This window comes from Peromyscus eremicus, chromosome 3, assembly GCF_949786415.1.
Source record: "Peromyscus eremicus chromosome 3, PerEre_H2_v1, whole genome shotgun sequence".
Taxonomy (NCBI): Eukaryota; Metazoa; Chordata; class Mammalia; order Rodentia; family Cricetidae; genus Peromyscus; species Peromyscus eremicus.
In genome coordinates, this window is record NC_081418.1 from 32,267,365 (window position 1) to 32,278,086 (window position 10,722).

The 10,722-nt window shown below is 35.4% G+C and overlaps 1 long non-coding RNA gene across 1 annotated transcript; it reads left to right on the plus strand.

Moving 5' to 3' along the window:
• The first annotated feature begins 7,687 nt into the window (after nt 1-7,687).
• Nucleotides 7,688-10,187, plus strand: LOC131905705 (uncharacterized). The gene is made up of 2 exons (XR_009378023.1): nt 7,688-7,856; nt 10,092-10,187. It is a non-coding gene; the product is annotated as an uncharacterized LOC131905705 (long non-coding RNA).
• The last annotated feature ends 535 nt before the right edge of the window (nt 10,188-10,722 follow it).

Genomic DNA, 10,722 nt, shown 5'->3' on the forward strand with positions numbered 1-10,722 from the left:
GGCACACAGGTAAAGCCATGGAACATGTGGCAACATATAGATTAAAAGAAATGGGCTGAGTTAAAATGCAAGAGCTAGTCAGTGGAAAGCCTGAGCTAATGGCCAAACAGTTTTAATTAATATAGATTCTGTGTGTTTACTTAGGTCTAAGCAGCTGTGGACCAGGCAGGACACAGAAAAACTTCTGGCTATAAGCTGCAACACTTAAAACTGAGGGAGGTGGCCTTGAAAGCTCAAAGTTGCCATCACTAAGACAATTGGACTTTGCCTATTATTGTTTTCAAATAAATAGTATATATGAGCTGATTGACAGAAATATGAACATGATGTGTAATCTTTATTTTGTTGTCATAGTGCACTTCATTTATTGATTTACATATGCCAAATTACATTTTCACCTCTAGGAATAAAGGAATCATACTTGAATCTGGCACATAATTCTTTCAGATTTTGAATTTATTACATTACTGGGTTTTTTTTTTGAGGGACTGTTGTTTTTGTACTTTGTTTGCTTTTTTAGGATTGTTGCATTGATGATTTTTAATATTAGTGGGCAATATTTTCTTGTGATATGCTTAATTGACCTTCATATCAATGCCATTAATAATGCTTTCCTTTTGGAATGAGTTTGGAAATATTCTCTTTACTTTCAATATTTGAGGCTGAAAATAATTTATATTATTTATTCTTTAGAAGTCTGGTGGATTTCAGTGATGGAGCCATCAGGACCTGGGATTTTGCTGAGAGAGCTTTTAAAGACATGATTTAGTCTTTGTGGTTGCTAGTTGGCTCTGGTTTCCTATTTCTGCAAGATTTAGTGTTGACAGGTTACATATTGTTTGGAATTTGCCTACATTTTATGGATTATTCAGTTGCTCATAATATTTTCTTATAACCCTTTAGATTTCTGCGTGCCTTGGCATATAATGGGATTTTCTTGAATAAGCTTTGACTCTGAGCCTGATAACCCAAGATTTGTTGGGATATGGAATCTCAACAGTCAGCTTGGAAGGAAGATTCTGTGAAAAAAATCTACCATATCCACAGCCTGCTTATCCATCCTGGTTTTGGTGCCTGAGGCCAGGGCTGTCAACTTGATAATACACAGGACATAAACCCTCTTACTGGTTAAAACAGTTGGGGTCTGGGAAGGTCCAAAACTAAGAAGGCCAGGAGCCTTCATGCACAGGGGACTGCCTGGAATAGGAAATTGTGTGTGTGTGTGTGTGTGTGTGTGTGTGTGTGTGTGTGTGTGTGTGTGTTTAGGCTTGATGGCCGATAGATGGGCTGGCCTGGTGCTGGAGGCTACCAAAGTTAGTGTTCAAGATTCAAGATTAAATCCTTTGAGACATATTAGAACTTTGAGTCTTTACTGAATGAAGCTGGCCTTACTAAGGCAAACTACTATTGTGATCCCAAGAACAGCCTGGCCTATCTACTTTATTTTGGGCTGTGTGAGACTGAGTAAAGGGTGGATGATACAGGTATTATAAATCTTTCCTTACTTTCTTTTTTTTTTTTTTTTTTTGGTTTTTGTTTTTTGAGACAGGGTTTCTCTGTGTAGTTTTGTGCCTTTCCTGGATCTCGCTCTGTAGACCAGGCTGGCCTCGAACGCACAAAGATCCGCCTGCCTCTGCCTCCCGAGTGCTGGGATTAAAGGCGTGCGCCACCACCGCCCGGCCTTCCTTTCTCTTAAGTGTATCTTTATTATCTGTAATGCATAAGAGTGTTTTTAGTTCTCACTTTCTTTAGTGGCTTTTGTTTGGTTGGTTTGGTTTTGTTCACTTATTCTGTATGTCTTTGGGGGTACCTGTGATCCAAGGCACACTCATGTATAGAGGTCAGAGGCAAACTTTCAGAAGTTATCTTCTGGATGTTTCCTGCCACTACATGTGTGTACGAATAGAAATTAGGCTGTCGGCTTGGTGGTAAGCATCTTTACCTGCTGAGCTACCTCACCAGTCCACTTTGCTTAGTTTTAGTGAAGTTTTGTTCTCATATGGATATTATTCAAAACTTCTTTTTACCAGGAGGATATTAACATCCTATCCCACCATCTTGTTGATGCATACTGCTGATGTGTTCTGTTTATACTAGATGCGTATATACAAACTGTGATTAATGCTTGGGTAATTGTTTGTATTTTTAAAGATATTATATAGAAGGAAGTAAATTTTTATGGAAATTTTGAAAATGCTAACAATAAAACTGTTTAAACATTTATTGGTTTGCTGCCGTTAAATTCTTTAACTGTATATTTTGTAATGTACTTCTAATCTAGAGTTCATTTTGACAGCTCTTAAACCAATGAATTAGGTCAACAAATAACCTTCATCAAGTATTACCAGTACAGTTAGATCATACTAATTATCTGCAAAAGCTCTAAAAACTCGGTAAAATTTATGTCCAGCTATAAAGGTACAAATTTCCCCAAATTAAAATACTTGTTGTATGATCTTAGACTGCTTACTAATTAATTCTTCTGGTATCTTCCAAGAATCTTGAAGGACTCAGAATACATGCACTATTATAGTACGATACTTTGAAATTATGAGGATTACAATATTCAGCATGAAGGCTATTTCAATAATTACCGATATAGCATGCTTATTTAGTATATATAGATATTGGACAAAGCCAGTAAATATAGTGATTTCAAATGAGAGATAAAGTCTATTTAGTTAAAAATGTAGTTTTTCCATTGTAAAACACAAATCTTACATTATTTTAATATATAATGAATTTACATAACTGTTTCCATTAGCAGTAATTTTCCATCTTACCAATTCTGCAACAAATTAACAAGGTTCTTTGCATGTAATTATCAGTGGTTAGTTTTGACATTTGTCATATTTAAAGTGGTGATTAATATGAACATATTTTATTAGAAAAGTCAAATTTAACATCTTAAATTAATTTATGAATTATGCACATATATTTTCCACACATTATAATAATAATAAGACTCAAAAGTCAACTGATAATTTAAACTATGTTTATATCACAGCTCTGCTTTCATAAACAATAGAGTAATTAAGCTGATTTTGCTGTCTTATAGTAAATAGCCATAACACACAACGTAGTACAGAGGAGGTTTTTCAGGTATTGTGCAGTAAGAATCACTTGGTTTTGGTTACTGGAAGAAGTAAAAGACTTTCATCCTACTGAGCTTTATAATGTTGGTGTGGAAGCCAAGCGAACAGGGCTCTCAGATCTGAACAGCTGATGACAGAAAGTCAAAAGTGCTGATGTCCTTATTGTTTCTGAAGTGTATCCTGGAAATTAGAGAGTTACACAAGGAGAACTAACAAATAAAATATGTCTGCCATTACTCTTACAAGTACTTCATACAGTGAAAATAGCCATCTTTCCCAAAGCAATGTACAGATTCAACAAATACCCATCAAAATTCCAACACAATTCTTCAAAGAAATTAAAAGAACAATTTTCATCTTCATATGGAAACACAAAATCCTAGGATAGCTACAACAATACTGAATAATACAAGAACTGCAGGTCTTATTATCATCCCAGTTCTACTCCAGAGACAAAGTAAAATTACACTACAGTACTGACATCAAAACAGACATGTTGGCCAGTGGAATTGATTTGAAGGTCTGGGCGTAAGTTCATATACCTACGAATACCTGCTTTTTGTTTTGTTTTGTTTTGTTTTGTTTTGTTTTGTTTTGTTTTAAGGAATCCAGAAATACACACAAGAAAAAAGACAGCGTCTACAATAAATGGTGCTGGTCAAACTGAATGTCTGCATATAGAAGAATGCAAATAGATCCATACTTACTACCCTGCACCAAACTCAACTCCAAAATGGGTCTAAGTCTTCAACATAAGGCAGATACATCTAATCTGGTAAAAAGAGAAATTGGGAAATAACCTAGAACTCATTGGTACAGTAAAAGACTTTCTTAATAGAACATTGACAATAAGGCACTAAGAGGAACAATTAATAAATGGATCTTTCTCATGAGACTGCATAACCTCGTGCAGACACAGTGATAAGCTACAGAATGGGAAAATAATCTTTACAAATTACACATCCAAGACAGGGATGACACCCAAAATATATAAAGAACTAAAAATACTGGACAACAAGAAGCAAACCACCCAGTTAAAAATGAGATACAGAACTAAACAGAGAGTTCTCAAAAGATGAAATACATATGACTGAGAAACACTGAAAGAAATATTTAACAGAATTAGTAATCAGGGAAATGCAAATCAAAACTACTTTAAGATTTCATCTTACAGCAGCCAAAAAGGTCATGATCAATAAAAGAAATCATGATTCATGCTGGAGAGGATCAGAGTCACGTGAACACTCATTCTTTGATAGTAGATGTGTAAACTTGTATAGTCACTAAGGAAATCTGTGTTGCAGTTCCTCAAAAAGATGAAAATATATCTATATCAATATCCAGGTATATCATTCTTGGACATATACCGAAAGGATGCTTCATTTACACCTCCTTTAATGTTCATTGTTGCTATTGTATGTATTATGAATACATAACAGCCAGAAATTGGAAATTACCTAAATGTCCATCAATGGATCAATGGATAAAGAAAATGTGGCAAATGTACACAATGGAATATTACTCATCTATTAAAAATAATATAATGAAATTTCCAGGTAAATGGATAGGGCTAGGAATAACCATTCTGGGCGAGATAACCCACACCCAAAATGACAAATATTGTGTGTATTTCTTTACATGTAGATGCTAGCCTTCAAGACTTCAATAGGCCTGTTATACTCCACATATAGTGTGGGGACTAGGGGTAAGGGGAGTATCTCCCTAGAAATGGGAAATGGAATAGGTAGTTTTGTATGAAAGGGGTGTGTGTGTGGAGCAGATGGATTAAAAGTCCAGGGAGAGGGAAGAGTGGGTTAAGACAGCGAGTATGGGGAGTGACAAGCTACACTTAGGGCTGTTAGAGGGTTACATAGAAACCTATTATATAAGCCTTTTAAAATCTATACATATATGAAAGAAATCTAAATGAAATAGCCAAATATAAAGGGAGACAATACCTAAACTAGACATTTTTTGTCACAAAGTGAAACTTCTAATGCCAGGAATGGACTACATCTAATTGAGTCATAGAGCAAAATGGTCCCATGGTAACTCACGAAGAACTCAAGCTATTCTCAAGGCTATTGGTTGCTCTCCAAAAAACAAACAAACAAACAAAAACAATGATGACAAATTTCCATTGCAAAAAACAACACATATCTCCCTGAACACAGAGAATTCAAGCTGGTTCTAACTAGAGTCTTCATCACTACTTACTAGTCTTAATGGTACTGCAAGATACTATGCATGCTATAAGAGGAGAAAGGTAAATACAAGCCCAGCTACGAAGCCTGTGTTGTACAATTGTTACTTGCCTGTACTATATGCTGATGGAATAGTGGCACAAACATTAAGGTAGTAACTAACCACTCTGGGTTTAAGGCCCAGTTCACAGGATGGAACTCATGCCTGACACTGATTGAGTAACCAAGAACCTAAGACTAGATAAGCAATGGGGTCTATAAGGAAACCAAATATGATTATATTATTCTGCTATAGGAATATAGCAATAAAAAGACTCTTGAAGACCTTCTAGTATACCTATAGATAAATGATCAATTAGCTAGCATCCTAGAATTTTCCTTATGCAGTTCATGAGAACTAATACAAAGTCCAACAACTGGACACTGTGCAGAGGATGAGAGACTTTGGAACACTCTGTGCTAAATGGAATATTTTCATCAAATTTCTCCTCCAAGGTCTCAGGGAACTATGGAGAAAGATTGCTAGAGCCTAAGGAAATGGATGATAGCAAAGATAGATTTCCATTCAGACACAAAATGACTGACCCCCACATAGATTCACCGAGGTGGTGACAGCATTCACAAGGCCTGTAGAGGTTCAGGCCAGTCAGAATTGCAGTGTGGAGAAGGGAAGGTGGACACATACCTCCACTTTCCATCCTATCTCCAAGTGACAACTGTTTCTAAAAGGAAAGCAGTTTTCTCCAGTGGGCTCTTGGTGTGTGTATAAAACACACTTAAGGGTTGGCTCTAGGTCCAGGAGTAGACAGCCAACAAAAATAACCTAAATGACATTTAGCTGGATTTTTTTCTCTCATATTACTATGCTGCACATTTTTTATTTTAGTGGTCTTTTGATTGTATATTATAGTTTCTGATTTTTTTTTTACAGGTTTTGTGTGTGTGTGTGTGTGTGTGTGTGTGTGTGTGTGTGTGTGTGTGTGTGTGGAGTGTCTGCCTCCCTATTTGTTTTTCTTGTGATTTTCTTTTGTCTTAATTCTTTTTTAATTTGCCTGATTGTTTTCTAAAGAAAGCTTGGCAATTGGATGGATGGTGAGGTGGGGAGGAATTGGGATTGGGGAAACTATGATCAGAATATATTGTATGAAAAGAAATTATCTTCAATAAAAAAAGAAAAGAAAAAGAAACAGGCCTGTAAATGGCCAAAGAAATACACCGTAATACATCAAAAATCAGCCACTGTTGAAAATAAAAAACGAGGCCGGGCGGTGGTGGCGCACGCCTTTAATCCCAGCACTCGGGAGGCAGAGCCAGGCGGATCTCTGTGAGTTCGAGGCCAGCCTGGGCTACCAAGTGAGTTCCAGGAGAGGTGCAAAGCTACACAGAGAAACCCTGTCTCGAAAAACCAAAAAAAAAAAAAAAAAAAAAATGTAAAAAAAAAATGAAAATAAAAAACGAAGAAAAAAAAGTGTTATATAAAGTTAGTGCACTAGAATGTTCATAATGCTGAGCTTCCATGTGACTGGATAGGAAGTAAATATTTTAGATCTATAATTTTTTTAAGAATTTAATGTGTGAATATTATATTATATCATCCTATCCCACTCCATCTTCTCCATCCAATTCTTTCTGTATCTCCATGACTCCCTTCAAGAAAACTCATGATATATATATATATATATATATATATATATATATATATATATATATAAAACAATGATAAGTAAAGAAAAAGAGGCCATGAACTTTGCAATCTTAAAATCAGTGAAGCTACAGCTGTGCATGAGGAGATAGGCATGGGTATGTTCTCATGAAAACAACTTATAAAAGACAAAAAAAGAGGTATCTTGAGCTGGCTTTTTGGAGCTCATTACCTATGGTAGGACACCTCGCACAGCCTTGATGCAGGCAGGAGAGGTTTGGATCTGACTCAGCTTAATGTACCAGGCTTTGCTAACTTGCCATGGGAGTCCTTACCTTTTCAGAGGAGGGAATGTGAGTGGACTTAGAGGGGGGAGAGCGGGGGCAGTGAGAGGAGGAAAGAGATGGAAATCTGTGGTTAGTATGTAAAAATAAATAAAAAATTTCTTAATAAAAAATAAAATGTATATTTCCATGATCTACTGTGCTTTTCAATGTTTTCTTTCAATATTTGAATATATATAAAAGTTACTGTTTCATTGACTCATTTCTCAGTCTATAATTTGTGTATATGAAAGCTACCAATTTTCATGTTAATTTTGTATCTTGTTACTTTTCTGAGGGTAATTATCTGTTACAGCCATTTCATGCATGGTGAAGTATTCAGTTTCTTTTCTGTATAATGGACAGAGAGTGAGCACTTTGCCTTAAATGTGACATCTTTATCAAATCCTTCCCCTTAAGGCACAGAGATTTATATGGAAGAGGAGGTGGAAAGATTGCAAATCCATTGTTGGTATGACTACAAAGAAAGAACGTATTCCAGATACAACACGACTGATGTACATATGAACTCACAGAGACTGCACCAGCACCCACAAGTCCTAAACAGACAAATATCCCAGCACTGAAATAGGTAAGTAGACAAAATGCTCACCCCTAATCAGGAAGCTATTTGTAATTGATATCTATTCAATAGATGTTATATTTGTTTTCAATATATATATTGACCTGGAAGGCCATTTTGAATAGGTCACTCAATATTTCTCAGTTTAAAGATTTATAATATACTTTTCAATTGAGGACACTAACTTTAATAAAATATTGGTTTAATAAATACTAGTCATAATGTCATGTATACTATCTTATTTCAGCTCTGAATTATAAATATGAAGTCAGTCTTTCTAAACATCTTTTAAACAATTAGAAGCAACATAGAATGTATATGCCAAATCTATCAGGCTGTCTGTGCTTGTAAATAAACATATATTTACTTCTGTTTTAGTCAGTTCTGCAAGAGTGAAACTATTTACACCAAAGATCATGTCTCATAACAGTTAAAAGTCAGTATTCCTGACCCTTATTCAAGCTCTATAAATCTACTTAATCTTAAATCAACGTTCAGGTAAATTTTATCAAGTTTGTAGAAACATGTTCATAGTGAGAGAGAGGGAGACAGCACACACCTTCTCAGTCTGAGCTGGTTATTTTCTTCTTCAGATTTGTTCACAGCATAAACCCAGCAATCCAGAGAAAGATTGCAGAGGCCGTAACATGTCACTATGAACATACATGGCAACACTAAAACTATAACATTAGTTCTGATAGTCAAGATGCTTAAAAGCTCTTCGTGAATTCTATCTTGTTGTAGAACATTGCAAATGCTTACTTTGTGTAGTATCTTTCATTTTGTTAGTAAGAAGGAACTGCTTTATACACTGATTGAAGTGTCCAGAAATGTTCTGGATGCACTCAAAAAAACATGCAGATTACGTGCAACAGATGACCACCTGCTTTGGAAACAGATTTCACACAGTGCATCTGTCTTAAACCCTACCTAGTAGAGGAAGGAAGCTCCCAAACACTGGAGATGCTGCCAATACGTGATGACATGTGCTGATCTAAGAGACATTGTTTAAATCTGCACCATGGATCTTTTTCATTGATCTTAAATAATTGCACAGGAAAGACCCAACCAAACCAACTATGGACCTAGTTCTCCATTTGAAGGCTGAAGTCTTTGAATATGTAGCTAACAGTTAAGTTTCACAGTTATTATCTTTAAGTACGCAGCCATGAAGTTGAAGCTTGCTTTGGTAAAGTTCTTTTCAGCACAAGATGAAATTTCCTAAGGATTTCAGAGAAGGAATTTAAGAATTTATTTTTCTTATATTTTTGGTTGTGAGCCTAGCCTTTAATGGCTGAGCCTTCTCTCCAGCCCAAGAATTTATTTTTCTTGAAGGATGTCGTGGGGTAGTCGATTTATTAAATAATTAACCAGGTTTATACTCTACCACTTTCAATATTACAAAATAAAACAGTATTTACAACAAGTGCAAACTATTTGAATAATCAGGTTATTGCAACTAGAAGCAAAACCAATACAAATGAGGGTCCAGTGCCAATAGTGTAGCAGAAGCCAAAGGTCTTGAACCAGACCAGTGAGTCATTGCAATGAACACTCAAAAGTAAAGTTATATGGATTAAAGAATATACTGTGACTCAGTGGGCCACACTATGGCTTCCATGTTGAGACTTTTTTGTTGTTGTTCTTTTTTATTTTTGGTTTACTTTTAACTTTTCTTTTTGGACGGAGGTTGCAAGGGCCGAGGGTAGAAGTGAGGGTATGGGGAGATGAATGGAATCCAAATGCATGATGTGAAATCCTCAAAGAATCAATAAAAAGTTTTAAAAAAAAGAAATCAACACTTAAAGAAAAAATTAAAGAATAATTATTTTAGGAAGACAGAATTTAGTTCAGATGAAATCATGTTTTAATGGACATTCTTCAAATAATGTTAGCTGCAGTTTTTTACTACATAATTGATAAATAAAAAATATAAATTGCAAAATGAAGTATCTGTGATTTTATTTTTATAGTTATCTTTCTATTTCAAATATTATTTTGATTCTAAAATATATATCATTTCACTGTAGGAAATAAGTCTGAAAATGAAAATGCTAGTATTCTTGGGAGAGAAAATACACTGACGTTTTCAAGTCACAATATAAATGATTGAGATCAGTTCTCCTTTTTTGAGGACAAATTTTGATGACTTAGAAAACTCTAAGCAGAAGCAGTGGATAAGGTAGGGAACTCAAAGCTGAATTACCTTTTTTTTTTTTTTTCTTGTTCCGTTTATTTCTTTAGGCTAGCCTGAAAGGAGCTGTAATTTGGCATGCAGTCTTTGTCTCTCAGCATCTTGGAGTTATCTGCAGGACGCTAGTAAATATTAAACAATAAAAATATGTCCATCTCTGTATTCAAAAAGGAACACTTAAATATGTATGGGGAAAAATGATAACCTTAGGCTCGATGTCCCTGCCAAGTACTCCAGCCCTGCCAGGCTCCCAAGGACTAATTTCCACTTACAGAATTACACCTGGTGGTTAAGTGTTACCTAGGTGGCTGCTGTATATTTAGATCAAGTTTCAGCACAATTAATTGTCAGTACACAGAAAACAGCGCTGTGGAGAATTCCTCTGTGAGCAGAGTAGCTCTACATGAAAACTGTATTTTAGAAAATAATATTAAAATATGCGGTGAAATTCACAACGAATCCTAAAGGGAGAAAGAAAATAAAACTGCTAACAGCAAACCCTTGAAAAATGTGAGTTCTCCATATTTTTCAAAAATCTGTTTTCAGTTAAACACAGCATTCCTCTTACAGCTGACTGAATTGGTGGAAATTAGTGTAATAGTAAATGATGGTAAGACATTTTAGAATGATTCACCGATGCATATAGCTTGCAGTGGCAATCAGAGTACAAAGAGAGGCTCT